The sequence below is a fragment of the Balaenoptera musculus genome, chromosome 15, assembly GCF_009873245.2.
Source record: "Balaenoptera musculus isolate JJ_BM4_2016_0621 chromosome 15, mBalMus1.pri.v3, whole genome shotgun sequence".
Taxonomy (NCBI): Eukaryota; Metazoa; Chordata; class Mammalia; order Artiodactyla; family Balaenopteridae; genus Balaenoptera; species Balaenoptera musculus.
In genome coordinates this window covers 44,962,580-44,988,237 of record NC_045799.1, presented here as the reverse complement: position 1 = coordinate 44,988,237, position 25,658 = coordinate 44,962,580, and positions in this window count along the sequence as shown.

Genomic DNA, 25,658 nt, shown 5'->3' with positions numbered 1-25,658 from the left:
TGTATAAGTGCACGGTGTGTACGTGTGTTGAGAGATGGTTTCCACACACGCTGAATATAGGTTTGAACGCTTTATGCTCTGATAAATGAGAAATTAGTGGAACCAACTATTGGAGGAATCAGCACCTCGTACTTGACAGCAAGAAATGAGACTCGAGAAGATTCAGGCGTGTGTGAGATCTTCATCTGAAAGTAGCATCGATCTGTCCTAACTCTGTCCGATGAGAAGGTCTTGAGGCAATGGATCCTCAAGTAATATGGCATCTAACACCCAGATGTCAGCTACTAGACACCATTCTCCACTGAAAGGAATCTGGGATCTTTAGAGAAATGGCTGGGGCAAGGAGAGGTCAAAATGAGCCTGTAATGTAAGCTAGAAAGTGAAGACGCACTCAGAGGATGGTGGGGCTGTATTAGTCCACTCAACTGCCATAGTAACAAAGTGTCACAGACTGGGGACTTAAATAACAGGAACCCATTTTCTTGAAGTTCTGGAAGCTGGAGGTCCAAGATCAAGGTGCCAGTAAGGTTGGTTTCTGGTGAGATCTCTCTCCTTGGGTTGCAGATGGGCTGTGTCCTCACCTGGCTTTTCCTCTGTGCATGCATGGAGAGAGAGACAGAGGCAGAGACAGAGACAGAGAGACAGGTGTCTCTTCCTCCACTTATAAGGACGACACCAGTCCTATGGGATCAGGACCCCACACTTACACATTCATTTAACCTTAATTACCTTCTTAAAGGTCCCAACACAATCATATTAGAAGTTAAGGCTTCAACGTATGGATTTTGGAGGAAACAGTTCAGTCCGTAACAAATTCCAAAAGTACACAGGAGGGCTTCCCTGGTGGCGCAGTGCTTGAGAATCTGCCTGCCAATGCAGGGGACACGGGTTCGAGCCCTGGTCTGGGAAGATCCCACATGCCCCGGAGCGGCTGGGCCCGTGAGCCACAACTACTGAGCCTGCGCGTTTGGAGCCTGTGCTCCGCAACAAGAGAGGCCGCGACAGTGAGAGGCCCGCGCACCACGATGAAGAGTGGCCCCGGCTCGCTGCAACTGGAGAAAGCCCTCGCACAGAAACGAAGACCCAACACAGCCAAAAAAAAAAAAAAAAAAAAAAGTACACAGGAGTCAGCAGGAAGGGTTTCTGCTAGCTAAATATGGTACCACTTGAGGAGCAAAATAAATATTGGTAGCTACAGAGTATAACCTTGAACAAAATTAGAATTCATGCTCCCAGGTAACTAAATGAGATAACTAAATGAATGAAACAATTAACTGAGGTGGGAAAGAGAGCTCTTCCTGGCAGTAGAAAACCAGTTTAATAAATGTATAAAAAATAATGGAATTAGACAATCACAACCACCATTCAACAGACATCCAGTGATACCTAATTCAGGCAAAAACTGAAAGTAGTGAGTAAAATTTTGAGGAACAGAATATTTACAAGATCTCAAAGTATGTCCCCTTAGAAATATACACTTTACAAAGGGAAAACTAGAGCTCTGTAGCAGAGAAACTATCTTGACCAAGTGAGCAAATATAACTGAAGTCATGACAGACCCCATCCTGTGCCTCCTGATATGATGCACTGAGACCAGGACTGCCTTTCTGGGTTCTTCCTGTCAAAATGTGCGTAACTTGAATCTCTTCACAGCGAAACATCAGACAAACCCAAAGTGAGCAAATTCTACAAAACAACTGGCACTTCAAAAAAGACAGGATTGTGAAAAACAAAGACCAAGAATGAGAAAGCATTCCAGGTTTTTAAAGACTCAAGAGGCAAGACAACTGAACACACAGTGTGATCTTGGATTGGGTTCTAAACCAGTAAACACACACATACACACAAACAACACATATACACACAGAGAAAGGATATTGGGACAGCTGATGAAATTTAAATGTGGACTGTGGATTAGATAACAGTATTACATGAACTTTAAATGTCCTAATTTTACTAATTCTATTGTGATTATGTAAGAAAATGTCCTTGTTCTTAGAAAATATACATTATAGTATTTAGGGGAAAAGGGAAACAATGTCTGTAACTTACTCTCAAATGACTTGGAAAAAAGAGAGTGTATGTGTGTGTGTGTGTGTGTGTGTGTGTGTGTGTAAATAGGCATGTGTATGTATTGATGGATGGATGGATACATAGATAAATGATAGATAGATAGATAAATCATATAAATGGAACAAAAGGTGAACTACGAGTGAATTTGATTAAAGGGTATATGAGAGTTCTTGGTACTATTCTAGCCAGATATTGTCAATTTATATCAGTTTATATCAGTGTATTTTAAAAGAGACTTGAGTCCAAAGAGGTGAGTGACTTAGTCATGTAGCTGAAAAGTGGCAAAATGGGGACAGGAACTGAGATGGCATGCCTGTCGCTTTCCTGATCTTACTCCTTCCTTGGATGACAGGGGGTGTGGAAATCTAACGTGTTTCTGTATTTGTCTCAGCTTTACCACCCAGTAACTCAGGCCTGTCGGAAATGCTTTACCCTTTCCACTTTTGGAAGTCAAAACAAACACCAAACAAAAGTGAATTCTTTTTGCTGGCAACCTACCTGCTTTATGAAAATCACATGGACTTAAGGGCTCTCCTGATACAACCTCAACCACTAATTCTGAAACAGGAGGGAAGGAGGCAGGGCACAACCTAAAAGAATGGCACAGCCGTTGGATATGACATAAACTGTTTAGAACCAATTAGGTCCAAGATGGTGGAAGATTCAACTTCCAGTAGACCTTGAGCCACATTATATGCTCATTGTAATACATTAGCTAAATGACACACCCACAGATGCCATGACACTTCTGAGGCCGACCATAAAAGGCCAAAAGGTGGGTGGTGGCCCAATTTATGGAAATCCCCGCCCCTTCTTCAAGATAGTTGGAATAATCCTCCTACTCATTAGCCTATGAAATTACTCAGCCCATAAAAACTAACCACGCCATATTTCAGGGCCTCTCACCTTCTGAGATGGCCCACACTCTATCTGTGGAGCGTGTTTCTCTCTAAACAAATCCACTTCTTACCTATCACTGTGTCTCTCACTGAATTTGCTCTGTGATGAGACATAAAGAACCTGAGCTTCATTAAGTCCTGAGACCAGGTGTGTGATCTCAGCTAAAAGACAGTGGGTTCAAGTCCCAATCTGGGTTCTGGCTGGGTTCGAGTCCCATCTGAGGTGTGCAGTTTCAATTCCTCCAGAAGTGGGTTCAGTGACAACCCACCTTACACCAAATTCCACTTGATAGCAGTTAGTCTACACCACCACTCTATGAATATTTCCACTCTGATCTGACCTCAGACTGAAATAAGTTTTCAGAGAAATAAAATTTTATTATGCAGACCCTCCTGAGGAGAGACAGAGTTTCCTCCGACTCAGTGGTATAATTCAACACCTATTCCAAAGCCCGTGTATAACAAGCATCATCTTCCTAAAATGAGGCTTAAAGTCAAGAAGGTGAGATAGACCCCAGGGGCCATTGTCATGGTAAAATCTGAGAGGGATTTTGATAAGGCTTTTGTCAAATACATTGATTATCAGTGACAACCATTCTGCCATGATTGCTGTATGCTTTTAGTTCTTTGGGTCTTAAATATTTCCTTTAAATTACAACCCCTCACCACACACCTCTACAAAGTTAACTAGCCAGTGCTTGTCTCAGTTAATAACTTCATGATAGTTAATGTCAAACCAGTACAGATGGAGTAACTGTTAGCTGGGAGTAAACTGAGAGAGGAAGTTATGCCCTAGGAGGAAACTGATCTCCAATAGAGGTGGGAAGCCCTGATAAACCAATTCCCTGGATTTTTACAGCTTTATTTAGGCCCAGAAGTGTATGAACTTAAACAAATAAATGCATTCTCAGGTGGGTACGTTTGTCAAAACTCAACCAGTGGTCCACTTAGGGGCTGAGATTCTTGTTCTTTGTAAATTTTATCTCAAAGAAGAAGGAGGGGGAGGAAGAGGAGGAGGAGGAGCGGATGGAGAGAAAGGAGAACCGTAAACAAATGAGCTCAAGTTAATGACGCACCTGCTGATGTGTCTGAGGATGAAGGATACTGATGTCTGCAAATTAATGTATAAAATAGTGTGATGGATTAGAAGAGGCATGGATATGTGATAAAGCAAACAAGTGTATTAAAATGTTAATTGTAGAATGTAGGTGGTGGTAAGATAAGTATAATAATAATATTTTAACACTAGAGTATTTAATAATTAATGACTAATATTTAAAAATTTTTGTTATGTTTAAAATTTCCATCTTGAGGAAAATAGAATTGTTCTACTAGGTTAAAACACTACAAGTTCATAACTTAGGGCTATTCCAGCATCAAGCACTACATGCTGTTTGTTCAGAAACAATCTGTCTACACAGGTCTCTTTCCTTAAAATCGAATCTTTCTTTCTCTGTTCAGTTGTATAATGAAATTCTGAAATCAAACCTAGATGTTTTATGGTATTTTGACCCTTCATTGGAACCAGGCTAAGCCATGTCCTTCATCCAATAAACTTCATTTCTAGTATTAATAACACGCCATTAAAATGTCTGTGTCGCTGGCAGGTGTGTCTGCTTTGTTCCTCTGCATCCCCAGTGCCTGGGACACAACCTGGGACCCAGTAGATGCTAAGTAAATATTTCTTGGAAGAGTGAATTGGAACTAAAAAATAAATGGAAGCATGAAAAATGGGGTTCCTGATGGGACCTGCATGTCATCTGTTAAATGAGAGGAGAGTAATAATCACAATTTCTGTATATTTGAAAAGTCAAGGCCAATGATAATTGAAGCTAAAAGTTGAGCCTTTGGAAGTTCCTTATAAAATCATTCAAAAATATTTATTGACAGACATCTTATTGTGCACAAGGTAACTTCGTGTGGTTCACAGCCCGGAGACAGATCTGGATGTAAGCTTCTACCAGTCACTCCCTCACTGTGTGATCTTGGCTAAGTTTAACCTCTCTCTGCGGCGGTTTCCTCATCTGCATGATGGAAACAGCAAGAACTGCCTTAAAAGATTGCTTTAGAATCCACGAGATTTCTGTGAAGAGCTTTGCAGAACCAGACACAAAGTTCAAAACCAAAGAGCTCTTCTTATATAACAAACATATAATATCAGAGTCCAGACAGATGGAGGTGACTGCAATGCTGCAAAGATGAGCCTGGGTGAATTGTTCAGATGGACATTAATAATTAGACTGCTTTGGGAAAGGGCCTGCACTTGGTGTTTAGATGACCCTGGTAGCAGAATTGCAAGGTCTGCAGACAGTGGCCATCCATCCAGCACAGCCAACTCACCTGTCATCACCTCCCTTTATCCTGCTGGGCAGATGGGGCTGTGGGTTATCATCACACCTTTGCACACCTCAACCACGTTCTTAGAAATTACTACTTCAAATGCCAGATTCACAAGTGAACAACAATTGGTAAGGCATTTCCCACCTTCCCCTCCACTTCTCCCCTCTCATTCCACACTCCTTGCTCTGAGTACTAAATACATGAACAGGGAACACTGGTTTTCCAAAGCACAAATCCTAGAACAATGGTGCCATGCCCTGTACAGCAGTGACCTTCAACCTGGGGAACTCTTAGTCCTGGATGAAGGTGAACACTTTCCCACAGGTATTCAGGCAAGGGTTGTGTAAGAACATCTCTGTTCATACCTTAACTCCTGTACCAGCATTTCCTAAGATTGACCTAAATAGCCCATGTCCCGCTCTTCATGGAAGGCAGACCCCTCTCCCATCCTAAATCAAGCTGTGCTGCACTCCAGGGTGGAAAACCCTCCGAGGCATCAGCAGGAGAAGTGTGTTCCTTAATGATGAATCCAGCCATTATAAGACTCAAGGGAGATTCCTGTCTTTGACTGGCTTCTCCTAAGAGTGAAACATGTCCTTAATAGCACACATTTGGAGCCTTTTTGGGATATTCTGAGTTGCATATGTTGGATGGATATGATACACTGATGGGAGCTATCTGATGATACAGATATTTAAGGACAGGTGAGCCCTAGGATCTTTGTATGACTACACTTGACAATTCCAAATGAAAAGACCTTTCCCCACAGAAATCAGTTACTATTTGCTTAGTTCCTTTCAACTAGAGCCTCAGTGCTATGTTTCTCACAAAGACCAGTAACCTAGGAAAGGTCTACTTCTTCTGTTAAGCACATCACCCAGTTATCAGAATCCCTAAACCTGCTGATTTGCCACCCTACCTTGATGAACAAAAGAGGTAGACCAGTTGTCTGTGCCCACATAATTTTATGTTTGGGCTCAGTGATTTGTGCTAATTAGACATGGGGCAAAATAAACTCCAAGCCCCTTAATAGAATTATCTCTCTTTATTTCACTTGGTTTGCCCCAGTGCTTGGCCCTCCATAAACTGTTGTTAACTGAAGGAATTACCGAACATATATATTACCAAGACCGAGGTGTGCCCGAGTCCCTATCATCATCAACCCAACTCTAGAGAGAGTAACTGAACAAAAGCTTATATTCTTACAGTTCAGTTTTATTTGGCTTAAAATAAAAGCCCCCATTTTTAGGTAGCAGCTTACAGCTTCCTGCCCACTTTCTCAGTAGGTAAGATGTTCATCTCTTAGTGGAAATTTCTTAGAGATGGGTTGGGAGTCAGTGCCAGCAGAGACCACTGCCAGTGTTAAGCACAAACCACAACTCCAACAAGAACTAGGAGGTGAAGGTGAAGGTGAAGGATGGAGGGGAAGGGGCTGGGAGCACAATAGCTGTTTTCCAAGATCTACTTGGCTACAGCACTGTGCTGGGTTCATCTTGGGGTTTTTGAAATACCCAGGAGTGTTTGTTTTGTTTTGTGTTTTCCTAAAGGAGACACCACAGAGCAGGGAGAAGAGCATGGATTTCACAGCCCATGAATTTCAATTTGAAAATCACTCCCAACTTAATAACAAACTAGTGGAGTGGTCAGAAGACAGGGAGATCTGAGTTTGGGATTCTGGTTCAACCACTTAAATTACCTTGTGAGCCTATGCATGTTTCTAAACTTTTCTAATCCTCAGTTTCTTCATCTGTAAAGTGGGGGTAAACCATACAATCTCCCAAAAGGCTTCATAGCCAGGGTCTGACATACAGCACGTGCTCATGAAAGCTGTGTTCAAGTTTAACCATGTGAGGATCATTTAACTTCTCTGACCCTCATTTATCTTCCTCCTTGTCTGTGCAATGCTGAGGACAACCTTAAAATGTTTACAAGGGGGTATGGCACCTGGTGGCTCTAACAAACAAGTTATGATTAGTAATCTTAGTATTAATAGCATTATTAGTGTCATTACTATCAAATTTAATACTACTTAATACGAGTATGATTACTGGCTTTAGTGACAGTTTTAATAATATTTTAATAATCAGGAACGTGTAAGAGAGAAGATGCAATCAAGACGCAGACCTGGTCTGGAAAAGTGATGATCCCAGGTATATTTTTATTATTTTGCATTTTTCAAATCAAATGTAAGTTCGCCTCAACTCTCACCCCTTCATTGCTCTCTTCTACCCTTTCGAGGCCATTCATCTCCTATTTTCAGATTGATTAAAAAGAGCAAGCCACAAGACCAGTGTCTGCCCTCATTCCTCAGCTGAAGTGATTTCAGTTTCCTCTAAAATATTAGATTTTTCCCTGGCTTGTATTTACTATGCACAGATGCAGAAGGAGAATTACTCAAGTTTTGCAATAAAAATAAGCTTGGCTTTGCAAGCACCTGCTTTCCGCCGTTTAATAATGCCGAGCTCCCTTCTCCTACGTGCTTCTGTTTACTCTTCTGCAAATTATTTTTGTTCTCAGTTGACAAAGATAAATGACGGGATTAATATATATTGAAGAAGTCTCTGGGAACAGTATGCCAGCCCAGAGGAAGGGTGGGTATTATTTCCCTCAGGTAAGGCAACACAGCAAACTGGATTAAGAGTAATTTGCTGTGGGGCTTACAGATAATCATGATCCATTAGTGGTACACCATTTATGAAAATTGCTTTTTCTTAAATAAAAATTAGAATGACTTTCATTACCTTGTCAGGACTGAGCGGAGCCATCCGCATTTTTCCCCCAAGGGAAAACAAAACACCAGTGACAAGGTTAAGATTTTTGATTTAACCTCAAAGCAATCTCCAAACTGTTGAAAGTAACAGTGAAAAAAAAAAAAATGTGTGGCAAGGAACTTCGGTCTGTAAGGCGCACGGATACTGTTGTACACTTAGAGCTGAAAACTAGAAAAGAAAATATTTGTCAGAACAAGGAGGAAACTGAATCCAGGCTTGTATCTTTTGAGGATTGTTTTTAGAATTACACACATTGGTGTGATTGAAGTAGAGATTTTGCAAAATGACGTCAAGACTTTCAAGACGATGGCATTTTTGTTTCAATCTCACCGAATCTTTTTGAGTTATAAAAGTTGTATTTTCAACCAACTGATTCAAATTTCATCTAAATATCTCCCTTATCTTGGCATCCCCAGCATCAAGTCCAGAGACTCACACAATTGGTCTGATGTGTCGTAAACCTTTATTTATGATCTTGGCTGTCCAATTATAGAACATTTTCCCCTTGTGAGGAATGTATCATTTATTGTTGAGCCCAAGATGAATGTTAAGACTTTTTAATATGTGGACAGATGTTTTAAAGTGCATTAATAATGATAGTGAAAAATGTCAAATGTGTTAGTTAATTAAAATTGTGGAAATGTTTTTACCTTCCCTGTTTTGGTGCCTGGGCAAAATAGTCTTCCTCTTACATTATATTTCCAATTCGCATCTTAGGGTGGAGTTGCCATCAGGTCAATACCTTCAAAGAGAAACAAAAAGAAGGTAGGGCCCAGCCATGCCCATACATTGTGCTTACACCAACCCTGGGTTTGCCAAGATCAAAGGCAGCTGTGGGTACAAGATTATGTCATGCGTGGTTGCAAAGTCATGGATCTCCTGCAAGAGAACTGGGGTGTGGATCATACGGATGATTCAGAAAAGAGAAAGGAAGACTTGTGCGTTCAGGGCAATTGGGTGAGGTTAGAATAACACACGTTTCTGCCCCAAGTTAACCATCAGGGGATTGGACTTCTCTTGAAATGAGAAGAGTTACCAACCAGATGCATTTTAAAAATGGAGATTCTAAATCTCTCACCGTGGGCTTCCCTGGTGGCGCAGTGGTTGGGAGTCTGCCTGCCAATGCAGAGGACACGGGTTCGAGCCCTGGTCTGGGAGGATCCCGCATGCCCCGGAGCGGCTGGGCCCGTGAGCCACGATTACTGAGCCTGCGCGTCTGGAGCCTGTGCTCCGCAGCAAGAGAGGCCGCGATAGTGAGAGGACCGCGCACCGCGATGAAGAGTGGCCCCCACTCACTGCAACTGGAGAAAGCCTTCGCACAGAAACGAAGACCCAACACAGCCATAAATAAATAAATTAATTAATTTAAAAAAATAGGCAGAAGAGCTGAGTAGACATTTTTCCAAAGAAGAAATACAGATGGCCAACAGGCACATGAAAAGATGCTCAACATCGCTAATTATTAGAGAAATGCAAATTAAAACTATAATGAGTTATCACCTCACACCCATCAGAATGGCCATCATTAAAGTCTTCAGATAACAAACGTTTGTGAGGATGTGGAGAAAAGGGATCCCTCCTACACTGTTGGTAGGAACGTAATTTGGTGTAGCCACTATGGAAAACAGTATGGAAGTTCCTTAAAAAACTAAAAATAGGGTTACCATATGATCCAGCAATTCCACTCCTGGGCATGTATCCAGAAAAAACAAAAATACTAACTCAAAAAGATGTATGTACCCCAATGTTGATAGCAGCACTATTTACAATTGCCAAGTCATGGAAGCAACCCAAGTGCCCATCAACAGATGACTGATGTAAGAAGATGTGGTAAATATATACAATAGAATATAACTTAGCCATAAAAAAGAATGAAATCCTGCCATTTGCAGCAATATGGATGGACCTAGAGAATATTATGCTTAGTGAAATAAGTCAGGCAGAGAAGGACAAATACTGTATGCTATCACTTATATGTGGAATCTAAAAAATAATACAAACAATTGTAGCAAAACACAAACAGACTCACAGACATAGAAAAAAAAAACTATTGGGGAAGGGAAGGGGGAGGGGCAAGTTATGGGTAAGGGACTAAGAGATACAAACTACTATGTATCAAATAGATAAGCAGCAAGGATATATTGTACAACACAGCAAATTATAGCCAGTACTTTTTCATAACTTTAAATGTAGTATAATCCATAAAAGTATTGAATCACTATATTGGATACCTGAGAGTAATATAATGTTGTAAATCAATTATATTTCAATAAAAGGTAAAAATAAAGTATGTTGTTCCTGTGTCTTGCTTAAAAAGGTACATCATTTAAAACTAAAGTATGTTGTTTGTGCTTTTCTGCCCTTTCTTTTGGTGCTTGTCTTCCTGTTCAAGGACTCACTTCCCTGGTCCCCTGTGCCCCAGAGCTAAGCCCTCTCTGCTCTCATTTTGATTTTGGGAGACACAGAGCTGAGCTTATTCCCTAAGCAACAGCTGTGGTCCTCTGTCTGTTCTGTGTCCTCTCAGTGCAGATGGGTAGGGATCTCTTCATCATCTCCTAGTGCCTGCAGACCAGAGAATGAGCTTGTTCTTGCTAAAATGTGCAAGAATTTATTGAGCTTGTATTATGATAATTAACATGTATTAAGGCTTATAGTACTTAATTTTTTAAAGTGCTTTCATATATTGAAATCCAGAGCTGTTGTCTTGCCTAACCTGTATCTCTCCTTCTGGTGGAAGAACTGCCTTTGTCGTTTAGGGCAGGGCTTGTGGTTTGACTGAGGTGGCTCATCTACCAGGGATTAGCACCCCACCCAAGCCTGGTCATGGTCAGCCCACGGTCAGGGGTCTTCTGCTGAAAGAGACTTGTTCTCCGGGGTAGCCGAGAAGGAAAATCAAGTCTCAGGCTATTGGGATCCATTTTTCCTGCAATGTGGGAGAACCGGTCCAGTGAACTCAACAGAGTAAAGCAGAGGGGGGCCAGTGAGGGGAGAGCACGGTATCACTGGGCTGCTGGATCCTTCCATGCCTGTGTTCCCGTCTGGGTGAGCCAATCAATCCCATGTTCTGCTTCAGCAAATTTAAATTAAGTTTCTCTCCCTTCCAACTGAAAGAGTCTTAATGAATACATAATTTGACAGCTATTTATTAAGCTCGTACTGTGTACCACATGCATAGTCCTAGATGTTTTGGTTCAAGAATCACTTTACTTATCACTATAAACTGGGAGGTAACGCTGCTCAACTTTAGAGAAATGTTAGACACATGGAAAATAGAAGCAATGATAATATTAATAGTATTATTATTATTAAATTAAAAAGAAACTGAACAAAATTTAATAAATGTTTCTAGAATTAACAGTTTTTTTGGAGGTAGGAGAAAATGAAGTTAAAAGCCACTTTAATATGAGGCCAAGCAATTGTATACAGGTATAGAGTGGGTGAATGCTCAAAACCGTTAGGTTTGTTGATTCTAATTTCAGATTAAACTTGTTATAAACAACTGCACTCATGTAAGAATTAGTTCAGCTAAATTTCCTTGCCTTCCAAACTTGTTAAATGCATTGCTTTTAAATTCTAAATGGTATTCAAAAACCAGTTAATAAGAAGTGACAATATCTTAGAGGGTTTTTCTGTATCTATAGATCTATATATCTATATACACATGCACATGTATACACACATATATACACATATTATATATGTTATAAAATTATATATAATTTATAATAAATATATAATAAAATTATTTACCATTTTGATTTAATCTTGTTCTTATTGACTTTGATGGGGATTTATCATTTCAAATCTTACGTATTATGCTAATTTTGGTAGTTGATTTCTTTTCCTATTAAAGTGAACTAAAGTTGGTTAAGCTTTTCTTGTTTATAAAATAATTAAAATGAGAAAATAAAAGAATCACTTTACTTATGTTATCTTAAAGGGGGTAGTTTTATTTTTAACAACACTTTGAAAATCGGTCAGCTGAGATTCCAGGGAGTAATTATCTCCATTTCACAGAGGAGGAAACAGAGGCTCAGAGGGATTTATTTACTTTATTTCTTTATTTTTGGCTGCATTGGGTCTTCGTTGCTGCGCTGTAGTTGTGGCGAGCGGGGGCTGCTCTTCGTTGCGGTGCGCGGCGTTGCGGTGCATGGGCTTCTCATTGCGGTGGCTTCTCTTGTTGCGGAGCACGGGCTCTAGGCGCTTGGGCTTCAGTAGTTGTGGTTCGCGGGCCCTAGAGCGCAGGCTCAGTAGCTGTGGCGCATGCGCTTAGTTGCTCCGTGGCATGTGGGATCTTCCCGGGCCAGGGGTCGAACCCGTGTCCCCTGAATTGGCAGGCGGATTCTTAACCACTGCACCAGGGAAGCCCCGGGAAGCCCCTCAGAGCGATTTAGCCACATGCCTCTTTCCTTCTCCCCCTGCTCCCAGCATTCTCCCCTCCTCCCTCCTTTCCTCCCCACTGAGGTCTCCCGTGTCCTAGTTCTTCCTAGACACCTAGGATCGGGAGCTCCAACAGAGGACACTGGATGTAGAATCAGGATATATTGTTCGCAAGCCTGTCTCCACTTACAAATATATGTGACCTGGATGAAGGTGTTTAACCTCTCTTAGCCTCAGTTTCTCTGTCTGCAGAATGGGGAGAATCCTTCCCCAAATGCTTGTCAATGCCTGTCCCTCACATGAACTTTTGACCCATCTGGTTCACATTCTGCTTTTTGCTTTGAATGAGGTTTTCCAAGCACAGTAGAATCCCCTTGTCCCAGCCTGCCTTCCGCGGATCTTGGAGCCAAGACGATCGTGTCCTCAGAGGCCGAGTCCTCTCCCGTGGTCCTCACTTCCCAGCCTGCTCGTGGAGGGAACGTGGCCTCAGGCTGTCTCCCCATCAGCAGCTTCGGCAGCCCCTGGGGCTTGTCAGAAATGCACGGTCTCAGGCCCCCAGGACCCTTGAGCCAGAGCCCGCTTTTTAGCCGGACCCAGGAAAGGGGCGTGTGGGCATGAGGTGGGAAGCTCTGCTCAGACTCCGCGGTTTCACCGCATTGGCTCCCTGACTCTGCGTGAATCACACCTCAGTGCAGCTGATTTAAAAAGTGAGACACGCACATTCCATCCCTCCTGGACTCCTCCCTAAAGTTCAAATCACTTACTGGCGAGTCTCAGACATCAGGAGAAGCAGCAGGAAAGGGAGGGTCTTCCTATTGGATTGAACTTTGAAAGCTGGGAAGCATTAATAAGATGCAAATTAAAGTACTTGAGGGTTCTGAATCCAAGGAAGGGTGTTGACAGAAGCTGCTCTGGCTTTAGTGTGTAGGGCATGGAAGTGGGGGACACCGGGTCAGGAGAGCAGGGGTACTGCCCCCGGGGTGCAGAGTGAGGGGACCACCGAGCCAGATGACAGAGCAGCATTTCCGTCCAGCTCCTCCTTCGATGTCCCTGTCCCCACCCCTGCACCCTCAGCCTCCAGAACCCCGTGCAGAGGTCGGTCTGGTCCGACTCACCCCAGCACACTTGCTCCGGGACCCGGGCTCCTGTCACTTCACTGTGGTTGAACCTGGGTGAGGAAAGCCAACCTGGGAGATGTATTCATCCTGGAATTTTAACCACCGGAGATGCTCAGGCTGAAGGAGTAGCCCCTGAATGGCCAGCCTGGGCTGCCCTGCGGGCGGGGGCTCTTTGTCCTCCCCGGGCCCCCTCCTCACCGGTTTTGGGTCACCCCCCTCCCAGTCGCTGATGTCATCTGGTTCCTGTGCCCCCAGACCCGGGCTGGACTTGCCACCCAGTGTCTGCAAGGCCCCCTTCCCAACAGGGACCTCACTTCCCATCCGCTGGGGGACAGCAAGTGGGAAACGATGCCCCAATCAGTCTCTCTCGTTCCTGCCTGATGAACGGGCCTCTCACCTGGGAGCAGGGGCCGAGGGGCAGAGAAGGAGCAAAGCCCAGGAGTCAGCAGACGTGGGAACGATGGGTCCAGCGGGTAAGCAGAGCTGGACATCCACGGAGCCGACCTCACATCACCAGGAGGGCAGACCCCAGCCCCAGCTGCCGGCCACAGGGCAGAAGTAACCTGTACCCCAACTCCCCCAATAACGCTGGACCCCCTGCCTGCAAATGGTCTCAAACCCGGGGAAGCACTACACCCTGAGGCCTTCCAGACGCCTCAGTGAATAAGCCTGCTGACATTTTAGTAACTAAAATCATAGTCGAGTGAACTCACGACACTACCATCCCCACCTCAGAAGAGGTTACCTGCTCGCCGCCGGAGGGACGGAGGTGGGTAGTGCCTGTACATTTTAGTAAATGATCTGGAAATCGGTGCTTCCCCAGGCACCCAGGATGCTGGTCACTCCTTGGGCCCTGTGCCTAATGCCAGTGCCTCCTCACCCCACCTGGGAATTAGCATCACCCAGCGAACTTTCTCCAAGTGTGAAAACTGGGTCCCATCCCTGAGACTCCCATTCAGCTGGTCTGGGGCAGGGCCAGGAACTGGTATTTTTTTAAGTTCCCAGATAATGTCACTGGGCACACACCATCACCAACCCTTGCTCTGTATTCCTGGAATCTGGGTGGCGGGGAGGAGGCTAAAGGGAGAGAGGACCGAGGCCCAGAGAGGTTAAGCCACTCACCCAGAGGTCACACAGCCTAACTAGTCCCTGAGCCAGGACTGGCACCTAAGAGGCAGAATCCTCACCCAGCTGCCTCCAGGGAGCTCCCTCCGCCCCCTTTCCCTCCCTTTTCCTGCTGTTGACATCTGGGGACATCTGTGGGCTCACTGTGGACCCTCAGAGCTTCCTGAGTCAAATGTTGGAATTAATTCCAGCTCCACCAAGTCAAGACCAAAGATCTCGGCCTGGGTCATCAGAGTCAATGCTGGGAGCTGGCTTCCTGGGTGCAGTGCAGTGGGGTCTACCACAGTCGTGAGGAGGCCCCCAAAACAGTGAGGGAATCCTTGCTGCTTTGATTTCCCAGACACGGACCTTTGGTTAAATTTGGGGGTTACAAATTTAGAAAAAATAAGATTCCATATTCTGTCCCTTCCAACCCACCCCAAAACAGCGCTGCAAAGTGAATCTTGCAAAACTCACCGCTTACCTGCCTTTTTGCTGGCTCTCCATCACCTACAGGACAAAATCTTGACCCTCAGATGAATGTCCGCTTCTCTCCTCTGGGCCTTAATGCTCAGCTTACTGCCCACCAGTATATTTCACAAACCTTCAGTGCCACCAAACCAGTCCATTCATTATTCCCCAGGTTCCCTTGTTCACACCATGTCTCAGGATTTAGAAAAACGAACTCTCCAGATGCATTTCTCTATCCTTCCTCTCTCAGTGACCCTGTAAAAGGCCACTGTCTCCACCAACCATCCTGCTCTAGACAGCAACTCCTGATCCAAATTCCTAGATTACTGTTTATTCGTCTCTTCCTGCTCCAGGGCCTCTGCACTTGCTTTGGTTCGATCTTCCTAGCTCTTTCTCCTAACAGCTCCTTCTACAGGCTCACCCCCCTTCCCACCCGGTGACACTCTTACATCACCTGTTTTACCTTCTTCCAGGGCACATCAGTATCTGAAATCATCTTGACTCTTTGGCCCACGTGTGTGTTATCTGCCTTGCCCTACGTAAACATAGACTCCAAATGTGGAACTTCCTCTGTTTCTCAGGGCTGACCTCCCAGACCCTAGCACAGTGCAAGCTCACAGGAGTCTCAGTCAGTGTCAATGCAATGAGTTAACCCATGACTGCAATTATTTGTGGCCACAGTGTGCCAGATACGCCCTCTTGGGCTTGTCATGCAGCCCACACCTGGCCTCTGCTCATCATCTGGGTTAACATCTGCCTCTCATCTCCACAGGTGAGCCCTTCTTTTCACCAATTAAATAGTAAGTGCATTCAGAGATGGGGCCTTAGACATCTGACTTCACTAGTGAACAAGTGATCAGGAAATACATGAAGCTGACATGCCCCCACCGCCCGCCCCCCCGTGATCCAGGAGGCCAAGCTCTGTGACCTAGGGCGTGAAGGACAGCTCCGTCTTTGCCCAGTGAGAGGATAGGCTATCTTGAAAACAAAAAAGCTGCCTTGTTTGCAATAACATTGAGTCACAAAACTTTATAATCTGCAAAATAAATCATAAGCAAGGGCAGGGACCAGGAAACTACGACCCCTGGGCCAAATCCTGCCAGCCACCTGCTTTTCTGTGGCCCAGTAAGAACAGGTTTCGTGGTTTTAAATGATAACATTTTAAATGGCTGTATATGCCCCAGATAATATTCTTGAATTTTCCCTCTTGATCTGCAAGCCTAAAATATTTACACTCAGGTTCTTTAATGAAAGTTTGCCAACCTCTGGTTTAGAGGAAACTTTATCTTCCAAAAATCTTCCAAACCAACAAGTGGATGTTTGTGCTGTTGCCCAGGATGAAGTGAGCGTGTGGATACCATGTACTTTCGCCAGGAGACAGACTGACAGCCTCGTAGGGAAGGGGCTGGTCAAGGAGCAAGCTGTCCACCGCATGACGGGAACGAACGTTGGGGTCAGAAAGCAGGTCCAACAGCAAGTGAGGACTGTGGGACCCTGTATGCAATCTGTCCTATGGAATAGGAATGTGCCCAGTCCCACGAATTCATGGCTGAAAATGCCCACTTGACATGTTTCAGCCCGTTTTCACTCATCAGCATTCAGAAAGGCCCCCGAGGTCTCACGTTTAAGCACAGTGGGCACATCATCATCCTTTCCATCAGATCAGTGTCTGCGGGGTCTGTGGACCAACCTCACTTGCGCACTGAAGGCTCACGTGTTCTTCCAGCCCAGCGGCCGGATGCGGAGCCGCAGGTCTGCGCGCATCCACTGGGGGGCGCCATCGAGCCAGATCTGTGTTCAGTGTCTATAAAAAATATGTAAACCAACAGTATCTCCACCGCCTGCTCAGACTAAATGTAACCCATATCTGCATCGCCCGCCCAAATTTGTAATTTTTGCAGATAACTTAATAAGAATGATCTGATGTTTTCATTATTGAGAAAGAAGGGGTTTTAGGTGATATTTGTTCCAGCCAGAGAAGCGAATCCAGGAGTTAAGACATAAACCTTGTTCCCATTCACGTAAGTGGACTTGGGGACTGGGGGCCGCCTGCCTGGGAGAAGCTGGGAGTTTAGGGGTCACCACCTCGCTGTCTCTGAAAGGAACACTCTCTCATGAGCCCCAGGCACCGGCATGTCATACCGGACTGGGGCTGTCAAAGTCCATTTTCTAAACCAAACGATGCCTGGTCTGAAAGAAGAGAGCATTCCTAGTGGCCCTAATTCCACTAGAAGTAACATACAAATGGTATCCTTTTGATAAGAAAGCTATTCATGTCATCTGGACCTCTTCATAGTCTGGAAGACATTTAGTAATGATTATGACCCTCATTTTTTACAGCTCTTTGTCATTTTTCTGGACTTTCACTTGTATGTTTCATTTTATCTCTTAAAACATACATAGGCTAGTACGTGACTGAAATGAAAGTCCCCGAATTAAATGTCTAACTTTTATAATCTCTGACCCAGTACTTACCATTCCTTGACTATCTTTCAGAGGTGGAGTTAGTTTACTTTAAACATCTGTATGCCTTCCTTTCAGTCTTCCTGAACTATATGAAGCATAACTGTGTGTTGTAAACAGATAAATCTGAGCTGTTTCGAGGCATCAATCGTTGGTACCTTAAGTTCGTAAAACCCTTTCCTGATGCACCTGGTTACCCAAGAGCTAAGGCGGGGTCCTCTCCTTGGGGTCCTCGTGCATTTTTCTGAAATAAAAAACAAACATCACCAACTCCATTTAAACTCTATCCTGCTATTAAACTAGAACAATAACTGTATCCATGCTGTCATGGCCTTACATTTCTCCTCCCCAGTTTGAATAAATGTTACCAGTTTCAAGGCTTTTGGAATTATTACCAGATAATAATTTCACCAACTCTCTGGGTTTAGAAAACAATACTTGGGGTAAGCCCGTTCTGATCGCCTGCTAATCCGAGATATTTGCTTGCGGGCTTCATGGAGAAGCTGAGATTCTCAACGCCGGATTCACTGAATGGCTCTACTGGAAGGGGATTTGTGGGGTGTTTGGCCTCTGCCAGCAAACCTGTAGAGGTTCTATAGCAAAAGTACCTCTTCCTTTGATGACCCCCAACTGCCAACTCCCTGTAAAATCATTGCATTCACTGAGCAATTCTAAGCTACTCTTTTGCAAATTCCCTACTTCTTCCCGCCCTCTCTTTTCAGCTCCCCTTCCTTTCCATCTTTCTTCACGTAGTTGTTTTCCAGTTGTTTAACAGGCGTCTGGTAAACCCCTAGACAGTGGCCATTGAGGATGGTTCTCTGCTGCTTGGAGGATTTGAGTAGATTTGAGTGGCAAAGCCTATCCCCGGGCTTGGCTTCTCGGTTCCTAGGAGGCAACATCAGGATGGTGTTGGTTTCTTTGAGACTGCTGGTAAAATCCCCAGACGCTCTGCCAGTTCGGTTTGAATTCTCTAACCTGCCACTTGGCAGTTGGTTCTAAGAATTTACATTAAACTCAGACCTCGTAACCTCAAACAAAGAACGCTGGGGGGCCGGGACTTACTGCCCAGTTGCCCAGAGACTGTGCTTTCAGGAATAGGGCAGGAGGGGCTGGAAATCGAAAGCGCAAGGCTCACGATGGAGAAGCAGCATCTCCTAGGACCACGTGCGTGCTCTTTGCGAAAGTGCAAACCCAGCCGTTCCCCAGGCCCTGGAGTCTGCTGGGTGCGATGCTTTCACACTCTAGAAGGATTTCTCACACCTCCATTTTGCAGGAGAATCGAACATGATGGCCAAGGGCTCTGTCAGCCAAGTCAGTAAATCCACCGTGCAGCTAGTTTTCCTGGGAAATTCAGATTCATAACTGCTGTCTTTAGGCCTCAGAGTGTTTCCACATGTTTGCACTTCTTCCCAGCTGCCTGCTTGTTCCCTGTGCAACATGGGGGCCCAGGTGTCCCCTTGTCCCAGGTTGGCTATAAATTCCCCCTGGAGTTAGATTTGGGTCTTTGGAGATATCATCACAGCAGAACTTCAGGGACAACTAAGAAAGCCAAAGGTCACTGAATGTCTGTACTTCCTTTGCAGCCCAGGGGGTCAGATGTACTCCAGTGCAGAAAACGAATTTTGAACACTAACAACAAAAATCTTAAAGCCAGGCCTGTCTTGGTGATTTTCCAGTTGGTTTTTTTTTTTTTTTTTCATTCTCCTGTTGAAATCAAGCAATTAAACATTGAAGAGCCACAAAATTGTATCACTTTTCTAATATTTTGCAGTAAAATATATCATTCGTATTAATCAATTGTATTAACTCTGTACAGCAGAGTTGATACAATGTTCTAAGCTTCTTTTAATATAAGAATAGATATAAAGTACCTGATGTCTATGAAAAAATGTCCACCACACAATAAATGGTCATATGTGAAGGAAAAATTTATCTTTGTAAATATCTTCAGAGTTGATGTTTGGACCTTTGTTACAAAAGAAGTGCATGAGGTATTATGTGATTTTTCTCCTTTACCCTCATAGGAAACACATCAGGTGGTAACTATTAGTGATTCGTCATCACACAGAGAAGGAACTAACCTTGGACAGTTTAGGTCAATTTCCCAAGGTCATAGAAGTAGAGTCCACAATGATGTCCGTCTCATGATCTGTACAGTAAAGGACACCCATTTTGCAGGAAATGTCTCAGAAGGCAGGGCAACCAGTGCTCCCCGGGGCTTGGTTCTGTAATGTATGTTCATTGTTGAGGGACCAGAAACACCACCAAGAGAAAACTGTTGGCCCAGCAAAGCTGAATTTATTACACATACTGCAGTCGAGGGGACAGCATGTGACAGTAGGGCCTCAAAACGTGGATGTCAGGAAAGGACATTTACCGGGTCTTGGGGCTGGAGTGATTTTTAAATCAGGTCTTGTGAAGTGGAGAGCTGTTGGCATTGGGCAGAGTTTTTTTCCCTTATCAGCTATGGATTGGTGGACACAGAAATGTGACCGGCATGAAATGGACCTTGAGGAGCTAGTGTTTGTCTTGATAAGTAAGCTATTTAGTCGCTTCAGAGTCTGATTTTCTGGGAGCAGAAATTTCCTAGAGTACCCCAGTGAGTTATTTTTTCCTGTTCTCAATTTTTTTTAACAGGGCATGTTGGTTTCTTCTTCTTTTTTTAAAAATTTTTTAATTGAAGTGCAGTTGATTTACAATGTTGTGTTAATTTCTGCTGTACAGTACAGTGATTCAGTTATATATATATATACATTCTTTTTAAAATATTCTCTTCTATTATGATTTATCATAGGATATTGAATATAGTTCCCTGTGCTATACAGTAGGAACTTGCTGTTCATCAGGTCATACTGGTTTCGATTCTCAAGGACTAAGGACAGAAAGGTGACCACAAACAGATAAAATTGCTGTTTTCAGGGAGCTGGGTCCCCTGCAAGGTAGCCACTGTCCTTACTGGACAGCTGAGAAAACAAAGGCTCAGGGAGGGGGTGACAAGATTCCAACTCACACGGGGGTGAAAGCTAGGCCTGGACTTGGAGTCAGAGTTTGCACTTTGACCCCAGGAAAGTCAGTGTCCCACCTGGGAACGTTCCTCTATTTCAGGCCACTGGTGTACCTAGAGCAGGGTCAGTGGAGAGAGAAGAAAGTGCCCCTGGGAGGAATTTATTCAGAGATGATTCCAGAAAAGTAGTCTATCACAGAGTCACCTGAGGATACCAGTCTCCTGGCTTCTCTCTCGAGTTCTTTAAACCTCTGGGAGTTTTGATGGACTTTATTAACCTACAGATCACTGAACTTTCACGTTTTAAGTTATAAAATATCCTGGGTGGTGCAGTGGGGATATTGTAGCTTATCGAACAATAAAGGACGTTTGCTTTATATCAAATTATAGGTCACTAAAGGTCCATTGCTATATCTTTAGTCTCAGACGTGAGCCCTCTGATTTGTCTCAACAGTAGAAACTGTAAGGTAGCCGCAGAATATTAGAAAACAGAGCCTGGAGTTTGAGGCATTCATAAAAACAACCAGAAATATGTGAAAAATCTAATTAAAAAATGGAGTGGGGCTTCCCTGGTGGCGCAGTGGTTGAGAATCTGCCTGCCAATGCAGGGGACACGGGTTCGAGCCCTGGTCTGGGAAGATCCCACATGCCGCGGAGCAACTGGGCCCGTGAGCCACAACTACTGAGCCTGCGCGTCTGGAGCTTGTGCTCCGCAACAAGAGAGGCCGCGACAGTGAGAGGCCCGCGCACCGCGATGAAGAGTGGCCCCCGCTCGCCGCAACTAGAGAAAGCCCTCGCACAGAAACGAAGACCCAACGCGGCCAAAAATAAATAAATAAATAAATAAATAAATAAAATTAAAAAAAAAAAATGGAGTGACTGTGTTTTTTTAAAACAGAAACATATTTTTATCGCAGAATGGTGTCATTTAATTTTTTTAGTCAGTTTCTTTTCATATTTTGGCTTTATACCTTTTTTTTTTGAAGTCCCTAAAGGTGGCAAGACTGGGAACACCTAAGAAACCTTGAGTCGTTTGGCCACCAGGGGGCGAACTAGACCAGCAAATTGATATTGTACAACCTGCATCTGCGGGCTGCTCAGCGCTGAACACTTGGGGAGGTCAGTGAAAAACAGGAGCTTCCCTTTTAAGATGGATTGAGGGTAAATAAAGATGGAGGTGAGCTTGATCAGATGTGATTATAGGGAAATGAGGAGGGTAGAGGATAATTGGAAACGGAACTCGGAGGTCCCTTTTGCTCAATTCAGCCAGGCACTGGCTTTCTTTTTTTCTTTTTTTTTTTTTTAACATCTTTATTGGAGTATAATTGCTTTACAATGGTGTGTTAGTTTCTGCTTTATAACAAAGTGAATCAGTTATACATACACATATGTTCCCATATCTCTTCCTTCTTGCGTCTCCCTCCCTCCCTATCCCACCCCTCTAGGTGGTCACAAAGCACCGAGCTGATCTCCCTGTGCTATGCGGCTGCTTCCCACTAGCTATCTATTTTACATTTGGTAGTGTATATATGTCCATGCCACTCTCTCACTTTGTCACAGCTTACCCTTCCCCCTCCCCATCTCCTCAAGTCCATTCTCTAGTAGGTCTGTGTCTTTATTCCTGTCTTACTCCTAGATTCTTCATGACCTTTTTTTTTTTCTTAGATTCCATATATATGCGTTAGCATACGGTATTTGTTTTTCTCTTTTGACTTACTTCACTCTGTATGACAGACTCTAGGTCCATCCACCTCACTACAAATAACTCAATTTCATTTCTTTTTACGGCTGAGTAATATTCCATTGTATATATGTGCCACATCTTCTTTATCCATTCATCTGTTGATGGACACTTAGGTTGCTTCCATGTCCTGGCTATTGTAAATAGAGCTGCAGTGAACATTTTGATACATGACTCTTTTTGAATTATGGTTTTCTCAGGGTATATCAGGCACTGGCTTTCTTTCCCCACCATCCACAGATGAACTTGTGGCAGAGGCTGAGGAGGGGCGATCTCCTGAAAATGGCAGGGGCTGCGGTTTGTGCTGAGCCGCTCCAGACTGGTGTCCGGCCGCTCTTACAGGAACCCAGCTTTCTGGAGGCTCAGTCTCTGCAGGGCAACTCAAGGAAGACTGGGGTGGGCAGGTACGAGACAAAGTTACGTGATGCCTCTTTTATGAGTCCAACAGGGAGGCAGTATTAGATCAGAGAGGAGACCTGGTACCAAGTCCAGTGCAGTAATGAGCCTGGGGCTTATCACAGCAGCAGTCGGGTAATGCTATTACTCAGAGCCGGCCTTGGGATGCAGTGCCGGGGCCCTGCAGGACCTCAGTGCGGCTCTGCCAGCCGCTCCCCGTGGGCTCTGTCTCTGCTTAATGCGCCAGAGAGGGACCAGCTCCCTCCCCCAGGACGCCCCTCTTCCCGCCAGCATCTCCAAGCAGCGCCTCTTCACCCCGGCGGTGGCATCTCCTCCACGGCACCGGCTGAACCCTGTTTGCCGTTTTCCAATGCCCAGGAGCAGCCTCCACCACAAGCCGCTTCCCCTCCCAACTCCTGGCTGATCATCACAACCTCTTCCTCTTGGACCCCCAGCCCAAGGGGGACAGCTGCCTCTGCTGTGGTTGCCCTGTGACACCTTGGGGTCCCCCTTTGCCCTTTCAGTTCTGTATTAATAGGAACAATCCTTTATTTTCAACTCTGTGCTACAGTAACTGCGGGGGTTTGTTTCCCTGGCTAATGCATGTTCTAGCATCATCTGGCAGCTCGTCAGCAGGACAGATAACTTGGGCTTCAGGTGTGGATTGGAGGAAATATGGAAAAAGGCAAGAACAGGGCTGGAAGTGAGGCCACAGGGTCCCGTTAGAGTTAGCACTCATTCCAGATGGGGGTGGAAGGGCAGAAACCTTGAGGACCAGAGGCAACTTTCAGCAGATCAGGTCTGGCTCACCAAGAGGCCCGGCAGAGGGTGCTGATTCTCACAGCCACAGTCTTCCCTTTCTGGGCCTTTCTCCTCCTCAGTATTAATCTGGTCTCTTCCCCTGGTAGAGCCTCCTTGGAGAATGATCTTCGGGTCACATTCACACTAAATATAAACAGCTGACAAAACTTTAATACATCACACGGAAACTTGAATTTGAAAAATCACCTCCATGACTAAAACCCCAAACACTGACACCACCAAATGCTGGGGAGGACCTGGAACTCTCACCCACCGCCACTGAGTTACTGCTCATTCCTTCCAGCAACGCTCTCACATTCTGTTTATGTTACATGGAATGGGTTTATCCTTTTATTTCAAATGAATTACTAAATAAATATTTTTAAATGTCTCAGTTTTAATATCCAATACATGAACTCTCAATAGATAAAACCCACACAACGTGAAACTCTTGAAGTCCTCGATACTTTTTAGAAATGTAAAGGGGTTCAGAGACCACAAAACTCGAGAACCTTTGGTCTAGACTCTAATATTGAGATAAAGAGCAGGTTTAGATGTTCAGCAACAATAGGATTAACAGGAGGATTTAAAAATATATGGACGTGTACACACTGCTCTATTTAAAATAGATATAACTAATAAGGACAGGGAACTATGTAGCACAGGGAACTCTGCTCAATATTCTGTAATAACCTAACTGGGAAAAGAATTTGAAAAAGAATAGATACATGTATAACAGAATCACTTCGCTGTACTAATGCTGAAACTAATACAGCATTGTTAATCAACTGTACTCCAATATAAAGTAAAATTTATAAATAAATTAATACATACACACAAACTTAAAATAAAAAATATATTCATTTACAGAAGGTTGGGCCTGAATGGAATCTTAACATCCAAGCAGGCCAGGTCCAGAAAGGCCATGTTTCTAGTCTCCTGACCCTCCCTCCTCCTTCCTCATCTATTCTCATCTGCCAGGAGTTTGGATTTGACATGCAATAATGAGCCCCTAATTTCAAGTCTCCCCCTACTCACCTTGTCCTTTGTACAAGCTGAATTCGTGATAAGGAGGACTTTGAAAGATCTGCTGATGATAATTCTTCCTTCTATTTTTTTTTCTTTTTAAGATTTTTTTGACGTGGACCATCTTTAAAGTCTTTATTGAATTTGTTACAACATTGCTTTTGCTTTATGTTTTGGTTTTTTGGCTACAAGGCATGTGGGATCTTAGCTCCCCGGACAGGGATTGAATCCACTCCCCCTGCATTGGAAGGCAAAGTCTTAACCACTGGACCGCGAGGGATGGTAGCCCTTGATTTTTGGCCTTATTTCAGGAACCTAGCTGAATGGCGTGCTGCTGCTGTATGGTTGAGCCTGAGCACAGCCAAGGTCCACTGATTCCCGCTTCTGTGCTCTTGGACCGTGTGGCCCCATGCTGGATTAACCAGCAATTTTTACAACCTGGAACATCTCCTTACTCCACTGTAATGCTAACTTCTATTTCTAATATAATTCATCGTAGGATCCTTGGAGCACTTTCTGAGTCATCCAGGAAAATTTAGATTACATCCCTTACAACTCCCTAAACAATGAATTATTTTGCAAATTGATGATCTGTATGATCTAACTCAAATGTTTAATTGAAAAACCACCCCATTCTCTGATGTCAGATTGGTGGATTTCTGCACAACTCACCATCCTTTGCTGCAGGTTTTATCATCTGAAAAGTATGGATAATAGTAATATATCTATCTCCAATGCGTGTTGATTAAGTGCAATAATTTAAGAGAAGCTTTTGGCTCAGTGCTAGGCACCTGTGGGGAGGGTCTCAACAACTGTTATTTTTTCCTTTCCCACCCCAAAACACACATACGCTAGTGCACGTGCACAAACTCATGTACACACACACACTTGCCTGCAAAAACACACAAATGCACATGCACACATACGCACACTCCTGCACACTAGGCTCATTTGCATGAATACTTATACACGTCAGAGTGAAGACAGATGAAGACGGTAGCCTCTTACAACACTGTGCGTATGTGGATACTTCAGACAGCGCTGGGGAATGGAAGGAACATGAATCCAGAA